This window comes from Chiloscyllium plagiosum, unplaced genomic scaffold (genome assembly GCF_037043375.1).
Source record: "Chiloscyllium plagiosum isolate Xiang-an unplaced genomic scaffold, Cpla_swu_hap1 HiC_scaffold_18, whole genome shotgun sequence".
Taxonomy (NCBI): domain Eukaryota; kingdom Metazoa; phylum Chordata; class Chondrichthyes; order Orectolobiformes; family Hemiscylliidae; genus Chiloscyllium; species Chiloscyllium plagiosum.
The window spans coordinates 20,835,917-20,857,528 of NW_028270156.1; the positions used below are offsets into that span (position 1 = coordinate 20,835,917).

The following is a 21,612-nucleotide window of genomic DNA, read 5'->3' on the forward strand; positions in this document are numbered from 1 at the left end:
AGGGAAGGGGAACATTCCTGGTGAATATGATGGAACACTGGATATCTAATCTAACAAATGAAAGCAGTTACCAATGGAGACAGCTTTTGTGAATCAAATTCTCCACAAATTCTCAAACTTTTGTACTGTTTCTATAGGAAGAGGTTCCATTTGATTAACAAGCAATCTTTATGCAGTTATTAAGAAGCAAGAAGTTGCATTTTTATAATTTCTTCCATGACCTCAGGCTGTTGCAAGATGCGTTAAAGCTAATGAAGTGCTTTTGATGCATAGTGACTGCTGCAATGTGGCTCTCAACTGCAAATAAATAGCAGTGATATAAAGTCATCTGTGTTTGTCATTGCTGAGAGCTAAATATTGGCCAAGACATCCGTGATAACTTCTATGCTCTTCTTCGAATACTGACAGGTCACCCAAAATGCTCAGGCAATGAATTATGTTTTGATGTCTTAAAGAAGATAGCATTGTCTGAAAGACAGCACTTTCGAAAATTCAGTGTTCCCTCAGTAGCTCATTGAACTGTCAACCTGGAATATGTCCATACATCTGTGGAGTGGAATTTGAACCGTAATCTTTTGTCTCAGTGAGAGTATGAGAACTGAGCATACAGATGAATGCCAGGAACCCTGGAGGCTGCCACAACACATTTATTTTACAGTTGTCAACAAATTATTTAATAGAATTTCAAAACAAGACTGATGACATCTGGAAGATTGAGGATACCCCCGAGCTGTGACTCATGACATCAATCCAGGATACACAAACTGTGGCACTGGAAGAAAATATAATGAGACACATGCCTCTATGCACATACAAATAGAGCATAGCAAAAACACACTGAGACACGGGGCTGAATTTTCTGATAGATGATGGAATGCTGAATCAGGGATCATTTGCTGGTCCTAACCCTGATGGTAACCCTGTTCTGAACATCCAAACCAGAGACAAGTATAGGCCATTCGGCCCTTTGAGGCTGTCTTACTACTCAATAAAATGATGCAGATCTGATTTTTAACCTCTACGTTCCTCCATATCTCTGATAATCCTTTAATCTTGATTTGGTAATCAAGAATCGATCTACCTCTGCCTTAAAAATATTCAAAGATTCTTCATCCAGTGCCTTTTGAAGAAGGGAATTCCAAAGAGTTACAAGACTCATAGAGAGAATTTGTGCTGCAGACGTTTTGTTCCCTGTCTAGGTGACATCCTCAGTGCTTGGGAGCCTCCTGTGAAGCGCTTCTGTGTTGTTTCCTCCGGTATTTATGGTGGTTTGTCTCTGCCACTTCCGGTTGTCAGTTCCAGCTGTCCGCTGTAGTGGCCAGTATATTGGGTCCAGGTCGACGTGTTTGTTGATAGAATCTGTGGATGAGCGCCATGCCTCTAGGAATTCCCTGGCTGTTCTCTGTTTGGCTTGTCCTATAATAGTGTTGTCCCAGTCGAACTCATGTTGCTTGTCATCTGCACGTGTGACTACTAAGGATAGCTGGTCGTGTCATTTCGTGGCTAGTTGGTGTTCATGGATACAGATTGTTAGCTGTTTTCCTGTTTGTCCTATGTAGTGTTTTGTGCAGTCCTTGCATGGGGTTTTGTAACTACGTTGGTTTTATTAATGCTGGGTATCGGGTCCTTTGTCTTGGTGAGTTGTTGTCTGAGAGTGGCTGTTGGTTTGTGTGCTGTTATGAGTCCTAGAGGTCATTGTAGTCTGGCTGTCAGTTCAGAAATGTTCTTGATGTATGGCAGTGTGGCTAGTCCTTTGGGTTGTAGACTTGATGTGGCTTTCCTGTATACCTTTGTGGTGAATTCTCCGTTCGGTGTTCTCTGTCTAGGAATGGGAGTTGGTTGTCCTTTTCTTCCTCTCTAGTGAATCTCAATCTGTTGTCTTTCCCTTAGGCATCTGTTGATGAAATTGCGCAAATCCAACCCAAACTCTGGGTCAGATATGTGGATGACACCTTTGTAATCATTAAAAACACAGAAATAGAAAACACACACTGGATCATCAATGCCACACTCACAGGAATGAGATTCACTAGAGAGGAAGAAAAGGACAACCAACTCCCATTCCTAGACAGAGAACACCGAACGGAGAATTCACCACAAAGGTATACAGGAAAGCCACATCAAGTCTACACTGAACCAAATCCAATCCCTGCTCTATCCCTGTAACCCTGCTTTTCCTATGGCTAATCCACCTAATCTACACATCTTTGGACTGTGGGAAGATACCGGAGCACCAGGAGGAAACCCATGCAGACACGGGAAGAATGTGTAAACTCCACACAGACAAGGAGCTCGCCCAAGGCTGGGTGCTGTGAGGCGGTAATGCTAACCACTGAGCCATTGTACTGCGATCTCTGTGGGCGGCACGGTGGCACAGTGGTTAGCACTGTTGCCTCACAGCACCAGAGACCCGGGTTCAATTCCCGACTCAGGCGACTGACTGTGTGGAGTTTGCACGTTCTCCCCGTGTCTGCGTGGGTTTCCTCCGGGTGCTCCGGTTTCCTCCCACAGTCCAAAAGATGTGCAGGGTCAGGTGAATTGGCCATGCTAAATTGCCCGTAGTGTTAGGTAAGGGGTAAATGTAGGGGTATGGGTGGGTTACGCTTCGGCGGGTCGGTGTGGACTGTTTCCACATTGTAATGTAATGTAATCTAATCTAATCTAATCTCCACGGTTGTGCATCAAGTGGTGAAATGGGGCTGATTGTTCATTTTTCAGTAAGAAACACGACGAGCAGAATTGGTTCATTTTGAGCTGTAATTGTTTCTGCATTTTATAAGTATTCCAAATAGCTGAGGGCTAGGGAGAATCTGCAGGGATACAGGGAAGCGTGAGGGAATGGCAAATTGCTTCTCGGGGGGGCGGGGCAGATCAGTTGAATGGCCCAGTGGTTAGCACTGTTACCTCACAGCATCAGGGATGTAGGTTCAGTTATAGCCTCAGGCAACTATCTGTGTGGAGTTTGCACAATCTCCCTGTGTCTGCGTGGGTTTCCTCCAAGTGCTCTGGATTCCATCCATCATCCAAAGATGTGCAGGGTAGGTGGATTGGCCATGCTAAATTCCCATAGAATCTGGAGAAGTGCAGGTTTGGTGGATGAGCCACGGGAAATGCAGGGTTACAGGGATGAGCTGGGATGCTCTTCAGAGGGCTGGTGTGGACTTGATGGGTCAAATGGACTTCTTCCACACTATAGAGATATTATAATTCTATGCTGTAACTCTTCCATGATTCTAAGGTGTCTGCAATTAAAATGGTGAGCTTCAGTATGTATGTGGCTGTTCAGATCAATACCACTCAGGCATAGTCTTAAATGCATTGCTCCTTAAGGCTTTTCAGGCCATTGACTCAGCCCAGATAACATGGACATGGAGCAACAAACTTCCATAGCATACCTGGTTACCCTATTCTTCCAATAGATCTTTTTAATACCTGCCTGGCTTACTGAGACTGCTACCACTGATAGTTATCTCACAACTGTTGTTTCCATCCAAAATACTTCAGCAAAAGTATTTTCCATAATAAACATGATGTGGAGGCACTTCCATGGACAAAATTAAAAATCACACAACACCATGTTATAGTCCAACAGGTTTATTTGGAAATACAAGCTTTCGGAGCGCTGCTCCTTCGTCAGGTAGTTAGTGTGGGCCTAGCTACCCCAGTTACCTGAGGAAGGACCAGCGGTCTGAAAGCTTGTACTTTCACATAGAACTGTCAGGCTCTAGCCTGGTGTTGCGTGATTCTTAACCATGATAAGCTGTGAGAGCTTTCACAGTGTTGAGAAGTCAAAGGAAAAACTAGAAAAAAGAAATCTGTACTCCAAAACTCCCTTGGAAATTTATTAAGCAGAAGAGTGCACAGATTATAATGAACTGAGTGCCTGAACCCAAATGTCTCTTTAAGTAGTGAATCCAATAATTCAGTCAGTGCTTGAAAATAATCCCGTCATATTTTACTCAGCAGGAGATTTTAAGCCTTCAACTTCTTACCTGTGGCTGAACAATCTGAACAAAACCACGGGATAAAATAACAGCTGCACCCATGGAGTTTTAAGGCAAAGCAATTGATTTAATCAAAAACAGAAAAAGCTGGGAAAGCTTTCATTTCTGTGGTGCAATCAGTTAGCACATTCAGCCCTTAACCAAAAGTTTGGTGGTTTTGGCCCACTCAGGGACGCTCTTTAAATTGCAACAGCTAAAAGGCATCTGGATGGGTATATGAATAGAAAGGGTTTGGAGGGATATGGGCTGGGTGCTGGCAGGCAGGACTACATTGGGTTGGGATACATGGATGTGTTGGACCGAAGGGTCTGTTTCCATGCTGTACATCTCTATGACTCTATGAGGTCTGGCAGCATCTGTGGAGAGAAAGCAGAGTTAACATATTGGGTCCAGTGACCAATATATTAACTCTGCTTTCTCTCTCCACAGATGCTGCCAGACGGGCACAGTTTTCCCAGCTATCCCTGTTTTTGTTTCTGATTTCCAGCATCCACAGTTTCTTGCATTTCTTTGGTTCCTCCTCACATCACTCCTACTTCACTATCTGGGCAGGTGGATTAAAATCAAGCCCAGTGAAATAACTAGGTGTCAAGTTTAAAGAAAATAAAACACCAGAGCATGGTCCATTTGAAAGGAAATCAATGAAGAACCAGTACTCAGGGTTTTCAAAAGAAATAAGAAAGAAAGACAGTAGTTAATTCTGCTAATACTCGACTTGACATGGGCCAATACTGACAGCTGCTGCATGTATCTGAAGCACCAAAAGTATTTACTTGACAGAAATTTTATAGCTAAAAGCATTCAGCTGACAATAAATGCAGTAAGTGTAGACAGAAAATGGTTTAGTTTTCATGAACCATTAGGAATAAATATTTGATTAGTTTTCACATCAGTACATTTCCCAGTCACCCTCCAGCTGCAATACGCATTCTAAAAAGAAACCTGGCCCTAACTTTATGGAAGGATGAGGAGGGCACTGATATGATTGAAAATGGTCATGAAACCTGGTGTGGCTGTGGACGCAGAGGTCCTGCCAAACTTAAAGATAGGACCGCATCGATGTTTCTGAGGTCTGAAAGTCACCCGGCAGTGGAACAAAGAAACAGACTTGCTGAGGGATGGAGGTGGAGACTCCCAGCATCCTCAGCTGAGGATGCTTATGGATGGTATCCTGTAATCTGGAGGTCAGTGCAACCCATGGAAGGGGAAGAGGCCATGAATTGACGGTATTGGGGTGGAGGGAATGGGGCTAGAACTCTGATGATAAGGGGATTAGAATGGAGAAGCCCTAAGGTCCTGCAATTAGAAAGGGAGAGTATCCTGTCATCAAGGCTGAGGAAATAAGAGGCCATTGTGAATTATACCATTTGGCTCCCTGAATCTGCTCCACCATTTGATAATGCTTGGTATCTTCCTCAATCCCATTCTCCTACCTACTCCTTTTGACTCTCGATTCATTTACTAATCAAGAACATATCACTGTCTGAAATACATTCACTGACTTGTTCAGTTCATATCTTTGATTAATTGTTTAATCATTACAGTTACAATGACAAATGTTCCAATTACATTGGACCTCTATTCTATCTGGCCCCTTGCTTCTCCTCTGCCTCTGTCAAAAGTATTTTAAAAAATCAATTTACCAGTATCTTTCAGTTCTGAAGAAGAGTCTTACGAGATACAAAACCTAACTCGGTTTCTCTCTCCATGGATGCAGCCAGACCTGCTGAGCTTCTTCAACGTTCTCTGCATATGAAACTTCAATGTTTGGTGTCTCATTAATATCAAACAAGATCAAAGCAAATTTACTGAACTGAGACTAACACAAAGCTTTAGGCTATTGTAAGTCACGAAATGGCACAAGACACTTTAATTCAGAGAAAATTCAAGAAAATCTAGGTAAACAATTCTTTCTACCTCAGGAATAACATTGATCCTTTGTCTTACTGAATGTATTATACAGAGTGCTTCTTCCAAAAAATTGATTTCAAGCTCTGAGTGATACGTAATTATCACAATATCTTCAAGTTTGTGTTTTGGTTGATTAGTACTGATCGTCATCACAGCCTAGTGAAGTAACAGGAAGGCCTAATATCCAAGAAATGTCACTAATCTTGACTGAGAAGTTTTAATTTTGCTGTTTAAACTTACTCTACACCATTAATAATCAGAAATTTATCAAACTCAACCTTAAGTGTTCTCAAAGATTAAGTTTTCACAGAATCGCAAATGTTCCCAATCCTCTGAGTTTATTTTAATTAATTTGATGGGATGTGGACATTTCTGTTGGACCAGTGTTTGTTGCCCATGCCCCTTGAATCGAAGGGTTTGCTACTTCACTTCAAAGAGTAGTTAAGATCAAGCACATTGCTCTGAGTCTGTAATCACAAGTAGGCTTCCTTTCTGTCAGGGCATATTGCTCACAATCACACTGAGGACATGTGGGCATTGAGCAGATGAGATGATGGGCACGTCATATAGACAATTGGCCAAGGATTAATGATAACATCAGAAGTTAATTAGAAGTGCAAGAACTACCACCCACAACAGATGGAACCTCTGCACCAGCATTAAATTCCATCACTCCTTTGGCCCAAGGTCACCGCTCATCAATTCGACATGAATGGAGACAATTTCATCTTAGACTCTGTTTATTTCACCAAATTTCCATTTGTCACACTCGTAAAAATCAGTTCAAGCACCTAAGCCAGACATATTGAGAGTCATATTCATTTTGTTCACTGCACCTGAATAAATCATTTCTGACAATAGATTGCAAACTCTGGTCAGAACATCCAGGGACATATGTGTCAGATGGGGCATGACCATGTCCTCACCACATTTCCTCAGATCAATCTCTGAGTGAATGGTTCACACTGTTGAATTACTTGTGCTGGAGTTTAGGAAATTAAAATAAGATTTTTGTGGAATTGTAACATACCTCAGAAATACACCTCTGAAAACGGGGCGGCACGGTAGTTAGCACCGCTGCCTCACAATGGCAGAGTTCCAGGTTCGATTCCAGCCTTGGGTGACTGTCTGTGCGGAGTTTGCCTGTTCTGCTCGTGCCTGTGTGGGTTTCCTCCCAGTGATCTGGTTTCCTCCCACAGTCCAAAGATATGCAGGCCAGGTGAATTGGCCATGTTAAATTGCCCATAATGTTAGATGCATTAGTCAGAGGGAAATGGGTCTGGGTGGGTTACTCTTCGGAGGTTCGGTGTGGACTGGTTGGGCCAAAGGGCCTGATTCCACGCTGTAGGAAATCTAATCTAAAAATATTTAAAATATTATCCTCCACAGAAGACATGAGGATGACATTGTCAAGAAAAGTGGACTTCACCTGACGAAGGAGCAGCGCTCTGAAAACTTGAGATTTCAAATAAATCTGTTGGACTCTAGTCTGAAGTTGTGTGATTTCTGACCTTACCAATATGATGGGGCATCCTGTTTTTTGAAAAACAAATTGAGCCAGTTACATAAGTAGTGTGGCTAGAAGAGCAACTCAGAGGTTTAGAATTCTATGACAAGTAAATCACCTCCTGATTTCCCAAATCCTGTTCACCATCTACAAAGCACAAGTCAAGTGTGTGATGGTATAATCTCCATTTTCCTGGCTGCTCCAACTACACTCAAGAAATTTGATGCCATCCAGCACAAAGTAGCCAACTTGATGGGCAACTCATCCACCACCTTCAACATTCACTCCCTCCACCACCAACAAACAGTGACAGCAATGTCTCCTAGCTGCATTGCAGCAACTAAACACAGCTCCTTTGAGGGCATCTCCCAAATCCTTGACATCTACCACCTCAAAGAGATGGAGCAGCAGACGCATGGGACAACACGACCTGCATGTTCCCCTTTAAGTCATATGCCAACCTGACTTGGAACTATATCACCCTTGCTACTATATCACCTGGTCAAAATCCTGAAACTTCCTTCTTAACAGTACTGAAACACAATATGTTTAGACCCTATAGAAACTTCAATGGTTCAAGAAGGCACCTCACCACCACCACATCAGGAGAATTAGGGAATGACAATAAACAATGATGGCCACATCCCATGGACAACTTGTTTTAAAAAATCCAAATTTACCTGCCATAAAGATAGGTGGCATTGTAAACTTCTGATAAAAGCGCATGATTGCAGAGATATTGATACCTCAAGTGAATAAACAAAACACTTACAAATGGGTAAGAATAAGATCATTCATTTTGAACCTTAAAATATAATGTTATTTCTAAATGTGGAAAAGCTAAAATCAGTGGAGGCTTAAAGAGACTGTAGTTCAAGTACATAGAGCATTTAAATCTCATAGACATATATATAAGGTAATCAAGAGAACTTCTTGTACTTGAAACTGTAATAAGAAACGAACGTGCTGGAGATACTCAGCAAGTCCGATAGCATTTGTGGGGAGAGTAATACGGTTAACGTTACAGGCTCTTCTTCAGAGCTAATGAAATGCTGACCTCTATATCTGAAAAACAAACTTACAGGGAAATAAGTGGTATATTTGTAGGGCAGTTCCAGTTCTGTTGCCTGCCAAACAAGATCATCTAACTGCATTATTGAAAACTACAGTTAATTTTAGTGTAATTTCTAGAGTATCAATAGGATGATCATTCAGGATCATTGTTACTGCAAAATATTAGTCTTGAAAGTATTATATTAATTGTATCAGATCATTTCAGTGCTTCCATAAATGCTTTTCACCTCACCCTGCAGTATTACAATATTCCATCAAAATGAGTAGGCATGAACTCCAATAATTGCTGCCCTGAGTGCATCATTCCAAAACAAATGATATAAAGTGAAATTCCAGTTAATAGATGTTGAGTATTAATCATTATTACATCCTTTTTATCATTCGAAGCATAAATCATACTCAAGTGAATTGGTAGTTACTGATGACAAAATATTGATTGATGGAAACCTTCATGAGTATGGCTACTTTTATATAGTACTGTAAGATATTTATTTCCTAATCTTTAGCAGTTCAGAAGTGTGGCAGCTGTTATAACATAGAGTTATAGAATCGGACTATTATGGAATTTCACAGAACAGGGCCATTTAGTCTATCAAGTCCGTGCTAGCTCCTTTGAAAAACATTGAAGTTCGTTCCACTTTTTTCTGTGTATCCCTGAAATGTTTGCCCTATTGAAGAACTTGTCCCATTCCCTTTGGGAAGCCATTGTTGAATCCATCCAATCACAGCATTGCTTTCAAAAGCCTACCAAGTCGCATAAATGTTTTTCAGTGGGGGTGAACACAATCTATTAGATTCAGAGGTCTCCTTCCTTGCTGACAAGAGAAGAGAGCAGAGAGCAACTGCAATAGGTAGAAAACTCTAGGTGACACCCTGGACACCTCAGAATTGAGATCTGCATAGCAAAAATGCTGCATATTAACTTATGTTTTGGAATGACTGGCCAGTGGAGCAAAAGAAATGGTGCAGAAGTGAGGACTGCAGATGCTGGAAACCAGAGACACCTAGTGGCAGAATCAGACAGTTACATGTGTCAGAACACTCATTCATTTTCACTCATTGTCAACATTGGCAAGTATTTGAATATGACAATGTGTATACATTGCCCACAAATGCATCTTTTCCTCCTTCAAAAGGCAGAAGTCGTAATATTTGTTGAAGACTGCAAAGTATTCAACGTTATTTTTGACTCTTCAGGTACTGAAGAAATATATGCCCAATTGCAGCAAGACCGAGACAATATCCAGGTTTTGGCAGACAAGTAGCAAGTAATGTTTGTGCCACACAGTGGTAACCAGTCATTCTTCAACAAGAGCAAATCTAACCATCATTCCTTGATGTGCAATGGCATCACAACCACAGAAACCTCCACAATCAGCATTCTGGGGATTTGCATTGATTCGATGCTGTATTGAACTAGTGTCAGCTGTGTTTTAAATGGATATCGCCTTTTCCTAGCTCTTAGCAGTTAACTCCAATTCCAGTCGTGAAGGGATCAGGGAGTGTGAACTGTCTCAGGACAAAATAATAGCTTTCTGGAAATCTTGTGTTTACTTGTATAAACATCTTACTGTGATTGTCAGCAGTTGGACTTTGATGAGTGGATGCCTCTGCAGTTGGCAATTCCAGCACCACTGATCCAGAATCTGGTTTCCAGCATCTGCAGTTATTGTTTTTACCTCGTTGATTTTAACCCTACTGCGAATCCTCTTGCAAGGATGCCTGCCTTGAAGAAGTTTTCCTCCTCTCTCTACAAGAATCTCAGGGAGTCTCTCTCCCACTGCAACTCCCAGGCCATTTCCTCCTCCACCACTGACCTATTGTACTCTATGCTACTCTATCCCCACCCCCACCCTCCTCTAGCTTATCTCTCCACGCTTCAGGCTCTCTGCCTTTATTCCTGATGAAGGGCTTTTGCCTGAAACGTCGATTTTGCCTGTCCTCGGATGCTGCCTGAATTGCTGTGCTCTTCCAGCACCACTGATCCAGAATTGATACATGTGTGCAATTCTGGATGTCCTGTACTGATGGGAACGCAGGAGCGTTATTAATGCAAATGTCTTTTGACTGCACCACCACAGGAAAAAAGTTAATATGAATGACAACCCAGTAGGAAACATGCCATCAGAGACGTCATGACATTAAGAACAAAAGACTTGTGAATCACCTTTCACAACCACCAGATAAGCCAAAGTGCTTTGTACCTAATTAAGTGTTTTGACCCGTGTCACTTTTGTAATATAGGAAAGGTGATAGCCAATATGCACACAGCAAACATCAACAAACTGCAATGCAATAATGACCAGATAATCAGTTTAGTTTTGTGATATTTGTTGAGGGTTGAATGTTGGCCAGGATAGTAGAGATAACTCAACTAGTCTTCATAATGTCTTATCCAACAAATAGTACTTCAGAAAATGCAGCACTCCCTCAATACTGAACTGCAGTGCCAGCATTGACAAAGAATCAGAGGATCAGAGGTGACCAGCAGTGTTCATGTCAAATATAAGTGAGTTCCCAGTGATTCGAAGCTGTTCTGCTACTCCCACTACCCTTATGTTCCTGGCGGTCTCCCTCTTATGTTTTCACATGCTCCTGCTTTCACCCCCAGCCCTTGCTCTGTTATGATGTCTGATCTTTTCAGACTCTTCCTCACTCCCTTGCCACTCCTCTGGACCTCAGCTCACTTCTCTGGGCATTTGCTCACTCTCCTGGCCCATCCCTACCCGCTCTAGCCACTGCCCAAGACCCTTGATTATTCAAAAGAAAACAAAGATGCTGGTGTGGATGTTGGTGGTCTGAAAGGAAAAGAAAATCATTGGAAAGATGCAGCAGGTCTGAGAGTATCTGTGGAGAGAAAGCAAAGTCAATGTTTCAAGTCCATGTAGCTCATGAATGTTGAAGAAGGGGCACTGCACCCAAACATATGCTTTCTCTTCACAAATGCTGTCAGACTTGCTGAGATTTTCCAGCAAATATTTCCCCAGGAGCCTATCTCAACCTGTCCATCTCTCTCACCCACTCCAACCTCTCACCCTCGCAACATGCAGCCAACCACTCCCTCTGCTCCAACCCAAACTCACCATCAAACCAGCGGACAAGGGGGATGCAATGGTAGTTTGGCACACCGGCCTGTACACCACTGAACCCAGGTGCCAACTCATGGAAACCTCCTCCTACTGCTCCTGGACCATAGCTTCACTTTCCATCACCGCACTATCATCTCCGAGACCATCAACAACCTCGTCATGTCCAGGGAGCTCCCAACCACAGCCTCCAACCTCATAGTCCGGGAACCCCACACCTCCCGGTTCTATCTCCTACCCAAAATTCACAAACCTGACTGCCCCAGCTGCCCCATGATCTTGGCCTGCTGCGGCCTCACCGAACTTATCTCTGCATACCTTGACACCGTCCTGTCCCCGTTGGTCCAGGAACTCCCCACCTACATTCGGGACACCACCCAAACCCTCCACCTCTTCCATGACTTTCGGTTCCCCGGCTCCGAATGCCTCATCTTAACTATGGACATCCAGTCTCTGTATACGTCCATTTTCCATGACAAAGGCATCCAAGCCCTCCGTTTCTTCCTCTAACACTGACCCAACCAGTACCCCTCCACCAACACACTCATTCAATTGCCTGAACCTATCCTCACCCTCAACAACAATTCTTCAAATCCTTCCACTTCCTCCAGACCAAACGGGTAACCATGGGCATTCGCATGGGCCTCAGCTATGCCTGCCTCTTTGTCGGGTATGTGGAACAGTCAATCTTCCACAGTTACACCGGCGCCATTCCCATGTTTTCCTACGTTACATTGATGACTGTATTGACACCTCCTGTTCCTATGAGGAGGTTGAACAGTTCATAAATTTCACAAACACCTTCCACCGCAAGTTCACCTGGACCATCTTGGACAACTCCTTTCCCTTCCTGGGCCTCTCCATTTCCAGCGATCGACTCAACGTAGACATCTACTTGAAACCCCATCGACTCCCACAGCTGCCTGGACTACACCTCCCTACCCCGCCCACCTATGTAAAAATGCCAACTCTTACTCCCAATTCCTCTCCCTCCGCTGTATCTGCTCCCAAGAGGAGCAATCCCACTTCAGGACATACCAGATGGCCTCCTACTTCAAGGATCGCAAATACCCCTCCGACATGGTCAACTATGCCCTTCGGCACATCTCCTCCCACAACCCACACCTCTGCCCTTGAATCCCATCCCTCCAAATGCAACAGAAATAGAACCCCCCCCCCCCCCCGCCCGGTCCTCAGATTCCAGCCCACCAATCTCTGGATACAGAATACAGAGCACTATTCTCTGCCATTTCCGCCATCTACAGTCAGACCCAACCATCAGGCCTATGTGTCCCTCTCCACTCCATCTGCATTCCACAGAGACCATTCCCTCTGCAACTCCCTCATTAGGTCCACGCCTGCCACTAACCCACCCTCCACTCCCACCACCTTTCCTTGCCACCGCAAGACTTGTAAAACCTGTGCCCACATCTCCCCCCGCTCACCTCCATCCAAGGCCCCAAAGGATCCTTCCACATCTGTCAGAAAATTTCCTGCACATCCAAACACCTCATCTACTGTGTCCGTTGCTCCTGACATGTTCTCCTCTACACTGAGGAGACAGGACGTCAATTTGTGGAAGCTTTCAGGGAACATCTCTGGGACACAAACACCCAAAAACCTTGTGGCTGACCACTTCAACTCCCCTTTTCACTCTGTCAAGGACATGCAAGTCCTGGGCCTCCTCCACCGCCAAATCCAAGCCACCTGACACCTGGAGGAAGAACTCCTCATTTTCTGCCTTGGGACTCTCCAACCACATGGTATCAATGTGGATTTCACCAGTTTCCTCATCTCTCCTCCCGACACCTTATTCCAGATCCAACCCTCCAACTCGGCACTGCCCTCTTGAACTGTCCTACCTATCCATCTTCCTTCCCAGCTATCCACTCAACCCATCTCTCCAACCTATCACCACAACCCTCCCAACCTTCATCTACCTATTGCATTCCCATATACCTTCATCCCAGCCCCACCTCCCTCCCATTTATCTCTCAGCCCACCTGAGCACCCCACCCGACATTCCTAGATGAAGGGCTTATGCCCGAAACGTTGATTCTCCTGCTCCTCGGATGCTACCTGACCTGCTGTACTTTTCCAGCACCACACTTTTTGACTCTGGTCTCCAGAGTCAGTCCTCACTTTCTCCTACTTTTCAAGAACTTGTACTGGGTTTCTGCTCTGTGTCCCTGCTTTCCTCATTTTCTTGCTATCTCTGAGATCCTGCTGTACCCAGATCCCTAATCTCTCTGCTTTTCAGACTGCAGTGAGAAGCAGACAATGCCATTTCACTATAATGCGTAAGCAAATACATGTTTTAAAAATGAATATCAAAATATGCTTTACCAGCAACGCTTCCAATTTCTATGTATTGTGTAGTACCATCACTTAAATGGAAGGTCTGAAGTTAATAGGCCATTTGAAAAGTTGTCCTCCAAACAAAATCACTTGAGATCCAATGTTGCAGATAACATCTTTAAAGTTTGAAAAGTAATCTCTCAGTATTGTGATATGAATAAAACCTTTAAAATAAAAAGGCAAGTAAACAACAATACCGACTGCCAGAGAAAGACAACTCACAAAATCCACATCAGTAATGCTCTAATTGAGCTTAAATGTAAAGCAAATCATTTGCCAGCCATCTTCTCTCAAGAGAGTCCCACCAAACTGGAGTGAAGTATGGAAGTCTGTAAGTCTGAGCCATCTTCCCAATGTGTTTGAATTTTAACCAGATTGAGCTAGTCATCTCCAATTAGCCCTATGTAATTATCCAAATTAAAGGTGGTCCCATCCACTCTACATCAGGGTTATGGAAGGAGGATTATTTAGAACTGTAAAAATCTCAATTAGAACATTGCTCATTTTTTCCTTTATTTTAGAGAAAGAACAGCATTTGCAGACTTACCTGACAGTTATTATCTTTTCATTCTGACATCAGATTTCTTGCATTTTTTCAGGTACTTCCATGTCTTTTTTGTTGGATGGAGACAAATAACTGCATCCTACACTAAATCACGTTGCAAGTTAGCTTACACCAAAGTTTTGAATAACTATGCTGCTTTTGAATTTTCTGCCTCAAAACTGGAGTTCCAGTTGCACTTTTCAAATCAATTTTATGATCTTGACTTGTGACATGTAATGATTAATGAATCTATATTCACAGATATCTTGGCTCTTTCTTTCCCATTTACACTTTTACTTTGGAAGGAATAGGTTTCTGAATTTGTGATTGCAAATGTCATATTGGTAAGATTTTTGCAGTATTATTTGCAGCACACTTTGCTTTAAGCAAGAATATTACATATATTCTATTGTTAGAACTGTCTTGGGTTATTGATATCCAGAGTAAACCTGATGGATCAGGGAAAGTGGCAATAATAGTCTATAACACATATTCTTACATGTTCACAAGTACTCATTGTTATCAAACGACACTTATCTGAATCAGCATATGTAATATTATTATTATTGTAAGGACAGATTCACAGAAGTCAATGAACGTCATAACTAGTGTTAGTGTACTCTGTGAAAACTAGTCTGATCTAGTTCAGAAACTTTACAACATATTTCTGAATTAGTTGCTGAGTTTGAATCATGTTTTATTCACTGTGTGACCATAAAGGGAGGAAGTTTAAAAGAGATGTGTGAGGCATGTTTTTCACACAACAGGAGGTGAGTGCCTGGACACGCTGCCAGAGGAGGTGGTGGAAGCAGACACAATAACAGCATTTAAGAAACACCTGAATGAATATATGAATAGGAAAAAATAGAGGGTTATAGATCCTGTAAGTCAAGACAGTTTCAGTATGGAAGAGCAGAATGTGTCGGTGCAGGCTTGGAGGGTCTAAGGGCCTGTTCCTGTGCTGTATTGTTCTATGTTCTTTATAACTCAACTAAATACAATACTGAGCTGAAAATGTGTTGCTGGAAAAGCGCAGCAGGTCAGGCAGCATCCAAGGAACAGGAGAATCGACGTTTCAGGCATAAGCCCTTCTTCAGGAATGAGGAAAGTGTGTCCAGCAAGATAAAATAAAAGGTAGGGAGGAGGAACTTGGGGGAGGGGCGTTGGAAATGCGATAGGTGGAAGGAGGTCAAGGTGAGGGTATTTCTCCTTAAATACAATACTGATCAATATCCAATCACATCATCTACTGAGAATAATTCATACATTTATGATCAAATAATAAAGGAAATAAGTGTTGCTGAACAAAAAGACCTTGAAGTGCAGGTTCATAATTCCTTGAAAGTGGAGTCGCAGGTAGACAGGATAGTAGAGAAGGCATTTGGCATGCTTTCCTTTATTGCACTGAGTATCGGACATTGGTTAGATCAATTTTGGAATATTGTGTCAATTCTGGTCTCCATCTTATAGGAAGGATGTTGTGATCGTTGAAAGGGTTCAGAAAGGATTTACAAGGATGTTGCCAGGGTTGGAGGGTTTGAGCTACAGGGAGAGGCTGAATAGGCTGGGGCTGTTTTCCCTGGAGTATCGACAGCTGAGAGGTGAACTTATAGAGGTTTAAAATATCATGAGGGACATGGATAGGTTAAAGAGACAAGGTCTTTTTTTCTGCTGCGCGGGAGTCCAGAACAAGAGGGCAATGGTTTAGGGTGAGAGGGGAAAGATATAAAAGGGACTTAAGGCGCAACTTTTTCACACATTCCATGTATGGAATGCGCTGCCAGATGAAGAAAGGAGGCTGGTACAATTGCAACATTTAAAAGGCATTAGGATGGGTATATGAATAGGAAGGGTTTGGAGGGATATGGGCCAAGTGCTAGCAAATGGGACTAGATCAATTTAGGATAACTAGTCGGCATGGGCAAGTTGGACAGAATGGTCTGTTTGCGTACTGGACATCTCTACGACTCTAAGTTGCAAAACTCTCAGTAAATTAATACATGGAGTATCATAATTGTTCTGGAACAAGCAATGTATGTTGTGACAATGAAAGTTAGTTCAATATTCTTTGGATTTGTAATTGGAAGTGAATAAATTTAAAATTAGGTGAACATTAAATTGTAGAGAACAGAAAGAGGGTATTCATCCCCTTTGTGTCCATGTTAACCCTCTGCAATGTAACTTAGCTAGTCCTACACTGCTGCTTTATCATCATAGCATTGCATTATCTTTTCTTCAGGTATTTATCCAATTATCTTTCAAAACCATAACTGAATCAGTCTCCAGCATCCTCAAGCAGCGCATTTCTGATCTGAATCACTCACTGTGGAAAAATGTTTTGTTTTTGTCAAGTTGCTTTGGTCCTTTTTCTGTATGTACTTCATGATTGTGAACATCTCAATTATATTGCTTTTCAAAGCTTCTCACCTATAAGGGGAACAACATTCTTCAATCTATCCATGCAACTGAAAGCACCTATCACAAGTTCTATTTTTGTAAATCTCTCAGTGACACTCGCCCTTGCCTCTGGGTTCTTCCTGAAGTGCATTACTCAGAATTAAACACTGCACTCCAGATAAAGCCCAGACCAGTACCCATTCAGCCCAACAGCCTGCCTCTTGAAAACTATTACTGTCCTCTTTGCATTTCACAACACTTATAATTGTTGTATCATCTGCAATAACACCACTGAGGTAATTGATATAAATCAAGGAAAGTTTTGTGGTCTGAGTACCAATTTATTGGGAACTCCACTCAATACATTCATCCAGCTTGTAGAGCCATTTAACTCAAATTATTGCTTCTTGTTACTCAGCTAACTTTGTACTGATGCTACCACTGTCCAATTATTCTATCGACTTCTACTTTGCTGGTAACTTTACTACTATGTGATACTTTATCAAACACCTCCTGATTCCTCAAAGCCTGTCCACCAGCACAAGACAGAAGTATAATGGAATACTAACAGCATTGTGCATCTCCCCACAACACATAGACTGCAGTTGTTCAAGAAGGCAGTTCACCACCACTTTCTCAAGGGCAACTAAGGACAGACAATAAGTGCTGGCCAACCAGTGATGCCCATGTCCTACAAATGAACACAAAAAGTCCATGTACGTGTATCACCTGCCTTTCTCTTATCAACCTCCTGCTACCACATGATAAAACTGAATCATGTTACTTAAGCAAAATTTTAGCAAATTTTAAGCAAATCTTTCTTGGCTTTGCTTAATTTTTTCACAATGCAAGATCATTTCATTCTAGACTATTGTTTCCAAAAACAGTGATGTTATACTTATTGGCATGTGCTTACTAAGTTTATCTTTACTTGAGCACAAATATTACATTTGCAAGTCTCCAGTACTTAGCATTACCTCGATAAATATGATGGATTGGAAGTTAATGACCCCACAATATTCAGCGTTAAATATGTCAGCACCCTCAGATGGATTCATTCTGATTCTGATAACTTATCTACATAAATAGATTTTTAAAACCTTTTTGTATAATTTGTAGCCAAATCAACCTCTTAACTATCACATCGTGCATAGTTACGTTTGTATTTTTTTCTTGGGAAAGGTCGATGCACATTACTTATTTAGTATTTTAGCCATTGCCTCTGCCTCCCTGCCCAGATTCGTCTTCTCTTACTAAACTTTTCTTAAATGATTATAGAAAACTTTTGGATTTACTTTTACATAAACTTCCAGTGTCTTTTTGTACTCTCTTTACATCTCTCACTTCCTTTATCGCCTCCACACTGAACAATTTATAATGAACCTGATTCTCACTTGTATTATTAACCTGCTATCTCTCATATGCAGCCCTTTCCTACTTTGGCTTAATCTCCATTGCTTTTGCCATCCAGGAAGCTCCAACTTTGGTTGTCCTACCTCATGTGAATGGACCTTATTTTTAGTTGAGCCATTTCCTCTTTATAGGAAGTGCAGGGTTTTTTTTAGTTTTGCCTGTCTGTACTTTATTCCAATTTGCAATCTGTTACCATCCATTCTCACCAACCACCCAAAAGTGGTCCACCCACAAATTAATAATTCTAGTCTGGATTGCACCTTGCCCTTTTCCATAACCAACCATGGTCACTACTTCCGAGGTTTCTTACGTCACTTCTTATTTCATTTATTGCGAATATAAATTTCTTCTGACTATTGTCCCATCATAATATTTCTTCAACATATTAGTATGATACAATCAACAATTTATTCTTCTATCTGGAATACACACTACACAATTTGCACTATCAAGTTTCTTTTTTATTCAATAATGTGTGCTTTGAATGGTTCCCCAGAGACAGGTAATTATACTAATACCTTGTCTGCAGCAACAAATTTTCAAATTCATCTGCCTTGGTTTTCTTTCTTTATTCAGCACTCAACAACTGCTTCCTGAGCAACTCACATGCTGTTCTGAAGAAGACTCAAAAATGTTAACAGTGTTTTTTTCTCCACAGCTCTCCACAGCAGCTGCTGGGCCTGTTAAGTTATTCCAGCACTTACTATTTTTATTTCACATGCATTTTATTTAACAAGTTTCTTTCTAAAACTTGATACAGGGCTAGAAGCTTTGGTTTATTTTGTTTTAGCAGCCAGCAATGAATTATTCATTTCCTGACTCCCCAAAACTTGTCCACCATCTACAAAGCACAAGTCAGGGGTGTGATGGAATACTCCCCATTTGCCTGAATGGGAGCAACGTCAACCACACTTAAGAACACTCACAACACTCATGCAGGAGAAAGCAGCCCACTTAATTGGCACTACATCCTTAAGCATTTACTCCATTCAATACCAATGCTCAGTAGCAGCAGTGTGTACTATCTACGAAATGCACTGCAGAAATTCACCAAAGATCCTTATTCAGCACCTTTCAAACCCATGACCACTGTTATGGACCAGATCAAATCCCCTCAAAACATACCAAGGAGATACCTAGACCGCAACTTTTATATTATTTAAAGGCAAGCATAAGGTGCTGCATTCCAGATGTGATTCAATTAGTCAAACTGTTAGGTTGCAATCAGACATACTTAATTCTTACACCACAGTTAAAATACAAGCAAAGAAAAAAGTGGCATTGCTTAAAATCTAATAAAAGACTTAATGAAATACTATATAACTTTAAAACTTATCAGTTGCAGCATAATATAAACAAACACTTGGCAAAGACAATTTCAGAAAAAACAGATCTGCCTCACTTGCTATATCCTTCAGTTGAGGTGAAGGAACACTGATAGAATGAATCAAGCAGCAGGGAGAGAACTCAAGCTTTTTGCGGTCGCAGAAAGAGAGCTGCATCCAGCATCTGCAACTCCAAAAACCCCAACTTCAACAACTGAAAACAAAAGCAAAAACTAAAACCCTGGGTCTGTGTGGGCCTGACTCCACTCATTCATGCTTCTATTGTCTAATTAAAAAGAAACCTGAAGTTATTTACACTGCTTTCCATGGAGCAGCCTCCTCGGTGCCAGATTTAAAACACCCCTCTTCAAGAGAAGTAGAATAGAACAACTCCCTCTTCATAGCACATCCCATCACACCACCTCCACTTGGAAGCACAAGGGCAACAGATACATAGGAAGGGGGGCATGGTGGCTCAGTGGTTAGCACTGCTGCCTCACAGCACCAGGGATCCAAGTTCAATCTCAGCCTCGGGTGACTGTCTGTGGGGAGTTTACACATTCTCCCCGTGTTTGCGTGGGTTTCCTCCGGGTGTTCCAGTTTCCTCCCACAGTCCAAAGATGTGCAGGTTAGGTGAATTGGCCATGTTCAGGGATGTGTAAGCTAGGTGCCTTCGTCAGGAGAAATGTAGAGTAATAGGATGGAGGAGTGTATAGGGGTGAGATACTCTTCGGAGGGCCAGTGTAGCCTGTTACTGCATTGTAGGGATTCTATTAATTCTACTTAAAGGCCACTATCTGTAAGTTCCCCTCTAAGCCACTCACTATTTTCACTTGGAAATATATTGCTGTTCCTTCACTGTCACTGGATCAAAATCCTGGAACTTCTCTCTCAGGACATTGTGGGTCAACCCACAGCATGTGGACTGCAGCGGTTCAAGAAGACAGCTCACTACCACCTTCTCAACTAGTTCAAGCACTAAACGCTGGCCAGCCACCAACAGCCATGGCCCATGAGTGAAGAAAAATAAAACACTCTCATTTTAGCCTGAGTCAAGGATTCCAAAGACCCACTGTTATATTTTCTACTCCCAGAAAACACTTCAAAGTCATTTTCAAATTCCATGCAACAAACATCACCACAATACGGTTGTTTTATGTTCAGAACCTCCATTGATCTGTTTCTTTAGAACAGATATGGATCCTTCTTAAATTCAATGAACACACATCTTGGCAAGAATTCCCACTTGTCATGATCCCAGCTGAAGTCACCTCGAGACAGGTTAGATTCCAGAGTGAATTCTGGCTTTATCGATCTATTTTTTTCACAATGTGTTGACCTTTCACTGAAACATAAACAAACAAAATTGCCGGTTTGGTTTTGATAATAATACATGAAAAATTAATAAAAATAAAGTAAAACAAAAAAGGTGATTTAAATATAACAGGATTTAAAATATTTCAAAATCCACAGCAAAATAGAATCATACCTAATCCTCAATACCATCTCATTATAGTTAGTCAAAAATCCAGGGAGATTTCCCTTTCCAATCAAATCCATAGGTTTGATTTCACTACTTCTCTCAGTTCAGGTCCAGTGAGCTGGGAAAACTTCTTATTTGAAATCCCTGCACAACTGATATCTTAGACTTTTTCAGCTTTCTCAACCAATGTAGATTTCTAACTAAACACTCCTGGTCTGGAAGTCTCGCAAGTTACACCAATTCACTGAGATAACGTCTTTCCTGAACTGCTCTGAAAGATATGTCTTTTTTAAGGGGAGACGATGCTTACATTTGACTCCAGCCAGGTCTCCTTCAAACTGCTCTCAAAAGTTTTGAACTTAACTTTTTTTAAGAAACCTCATCCTAACTTTTGCTAAGCCAATAAGTTAATGCTTTCTCCCTCTTTCTATTACTTCCTTTAATATAGAATCTGATATTTTTAATGTTAGCTTAACATGGAGCACCATTGAGCTAACTAGCCTATAGTTA

General features: G+C 41.8%; 1 long non-coding RNA gene across 3 annotated transcripts in view; it reads left to right on the forward strand.

Moving 5' to 3' along the window:
• Positions 1-21,612, forward strand: part of LOC122558032 (uncharacterized) — an 80,647-nt gene that overhangs the window by 38,841 nt on the left and 20,194 nt on the right. The window contains exon 3 of one of the 3 annotated variants that reach the window (XR_015760015.1): positions 7,305-7,402. The exons of the other annotated variants lie outside the window; for them this stretch is intronic. This is a non-coding gene — a long non-coding RNA (uncharacterized LOC122558032). Of the gene's footprint in view, positions 1-7,304; positions 7,403-21,612 lie in introns of those variants that run through there. 3 annotated transcript variants of the gene reach the window in all.